Source organism: Mus caroli, chromosome 15, assembly GCF_900094665.2.
Source record: "Mus caroli chromosome 15, CAROLI_EIJ_v1.1, whole genome shotgun sequence".
NCBI classification, from domain to species: Eukaryota; Metazoa; Chordata; class Mammalia; order Rodentia; family Muridae; genus Mus; species Mus caroli.
Window position 1 is genome coordinate 24,946,919 of NC_034584.1, and position 2,861 is coordinate 24,949,779.

The following is a 2,861-nucleotide window of genomic DNA, read 5'->3' on the forward strand; positions in this document are numbered from 1 at the left end:
TATGGCCTGACAGAGGACTGGGAACACAGCTGCCCAGGATGGGACTGGTGATGTAATGTTCACATAATGGGAACTGCACATGTCTAGAAGCAACAGGTGGGCAGGTGCCGAGAAAGTGCCTCTGAAGAAGCAGAGGTGGGTAAATCAGCACACTGCCGCAGCGAAGAAGAAAAAGTACCACATTGTGTGTTCTGTGCTCGGAGAATTCAGCTGTGAGGATACAGGGAAGGAAGCGGGCCAGGCCTGGGAGAAGAAAAGACTCATTGGGGAGATGGCATGTAATCTGAAAGAAGAAACAATGTAACTCAGTCACTGGGAGGACTGAGGTCAAGGTGAAGAGGGAGGTGGGAAGAGCATGGCCTGGCCACGATTTTTGCAGAGAGGAGCTCTCTTCACCAGCTTCAGCCATCACCACATTGCTGTGTTCCTGCTCACGTTCTTCAGCTATTCATTGCTCCATGCGTCAAGAAAAACGTTTAGCAATGTGAAAGTCAGTATCTCTAAGCAGTGGACCCCAAATGCTTTTAACACATCATTTGACCTGCCTGCAGAGATCTGGAGCAGCAACCATCTATTTCCCAGCACAGAGGAAGCCACTCTTTTTCTTGGAACACTAGAGACTGTTTTTCTGTTCTCCTATGCTGTGGGCCTCTTCATCAGCGGCATCATCCTCTTCATCAGCGGCATCATAGGGGATCGGCTGAACTTGCGATGGGTTCTGTCTTTTGGCATGTGCTCTTCTGCATTCGTGGTGTTTGTCTTTGGTACTCTTATGGAATGGCTGCACTTCTACAACAAGTGGTTCTACTGCGGTCTGTGGATTGTGAACGGCCTGCTGCAGTCCACTGGCTGACCCTGTGTGGTTGCTGTGATGGGCAACTGGTTTGGGAAAGCTGGCCGAGGAGTTGTCTTTGGTCTCTGGAGTGCCTGTGCTTCGCTGGGCAATATTTTGGGAGCATTCCTGGCTTCATCGGTTCTCCAGTATGGTTATGAGTACGCCTTTCTGGTGACCGCATCTGTGCAGTTTGCTGGTGGGATCGTCATCTTCTTTGGACTTCTAGTGTCACCAGAAGAAATTGGCCTCCCAAGTATCGAGGCAGAGGAAAGCTCGGAAGAAGATTCACAGAGGCCACTCATCGATGGTGCTGAAAATGAAGATGACTATGAACCTAACTATTCGATCCAGGAGGACAGGGCTGTCGTCCAAGTGAAGGCCATAAGCTTTCATCAGGCTTGCTGCCTTCCTGGGGTCATCCCGTACTCACTGGCCTACGCCTGCCTGAAGCTAGTGAACTACTCCTTCTTCTTCTGGCTGCCCTTTTATCTGAGTAACAACTTCCGGTGGAAGGAAGCCGAAGCTGACAAGCTGTCCATTTGGTACGATGTCGGAGGTATCATAGGTGGGACTCTGCAAGGCTTCATCTCTGATGTACTGCAGAAGAGAGCACCTGTGCTGGCCCTCAGCCTCTTCCTGGCCGTTGGGTCCCTTGTTAGGTATAGTCGCTCTCCAAACAATAAGTCCATCAATGCGCTTCTGATGACCATTACAGGGGTTTTTTTATCGTTAGGCCATCCAATATGGTTAGCTCTGCTATTTCCGCAGAGTTGGGTAGCCAAGAGCTGATCCAAGGGAGCAGCGAGGCTCTGACGACTGTCACGGGGATCATCGATGGAACAGGGAGTATTGGTGCTGCTGTGGGCCAGTATCTGGTGTCTTTGATCCAGGACAACTTAGGATGGATGTGGGTTTTCTACTTTTTTATTCTCATGACAAGTTGTACAATTCTGTTTATCTCGCCGTTAATAGTGAGGGAAGTATTCTCTCTTGTGCAAAGGAGACAAGCTCACTCACTTAATGAATGACGGGTTCCCACAGGAGAGGACGGATTGGGAAGCTTATGAGGGCCCCTAGGCCTTCAGTTCACTCGTGTGGAGTTCTCTAAACACTAATGGAGCCTTGTCTTGTCAGGCATCCTACAACACTGCCAGCTACCCCAGACACAGGCAAGGAAGGGGCGAATTATTTTTGTACACTACAGCAGTTCCTGGAGACTTTTCTTACATTTGTGAATGTACTGAAAGGAAAATGAACCTGCCAGCATCTTTGTTGGGCTTGTCAGCTTATCCCTCTAACATTAAATACCGGTTTTGGTCCTGGACCCTTGTTCATCAGCCTTAATCAAGAGCTAAGTGATCAGGAGGCAGAATCATGTTGTATTGATGAGAAGACTGGGACGGAGCTCTGATACCACATTTGCAGAGAGTGGATCACCATTAAGGCATCAGAGCCGCGCTGAGTCCAGATGATGCTACAGGCCTGCCGTGGACGAAANGCACCTTTACCAAGGTGGAAAGATCACACTGTGCGATGGCTGGGTCACTCTGTGGCTTCTGGAAGTTCTCGTCCTCTCTAGAATGGCTGTTGGCTTGTTCTCCTCCGACTTCACTCACATTTGACTGACTCCTGGGAGCAGTCTTCTGTTTGTGGATTATTAAGTTATTTCAGACATCCAGTATGGAGCTTTCAAACCCACGTTCACAGTCTGGGAACGACAAGACCCTCTGAGAAGCTGTTCTATGTAGCCTTACTGTTGGAAGATTGGTCTCTGTCGCAGCTGCAGCCAGGTTCCTGGAGTTCCCTCAGCAGAAGATGGACCACGCTTAGAGAAAAGACAAAGGCTCTTTGTCCTGGGAGTGTGAAGTGTATGTATTGAATCATGTTAGTGGATTGTTAGGGCCTGAGGCCTGCCCTTTAGAAGATTGTAGTGTGTATGTCTTCAAGACTATGAATTCTATAAGAATCAATACTTTAAGGTCATTCTGTGCATACATTTTAAATTATGTAAACTAGGAGGAAAATG

The 2,861-nt window shown here is 48.6% G+C and overlaps 1 pseudogene; it reads left to right on the forward strand.

Moving 5' to 3' along the window:
- The first annotated feature begins 355 nt into the window (after nt 1–355).
- Nucleotides 356–1,863, forward strand: LOC110310961 (annotated as a pseudogene).
- The last annotated feature ends 998 nt before the right edge of the window (nt 1,864–2,861 follow it).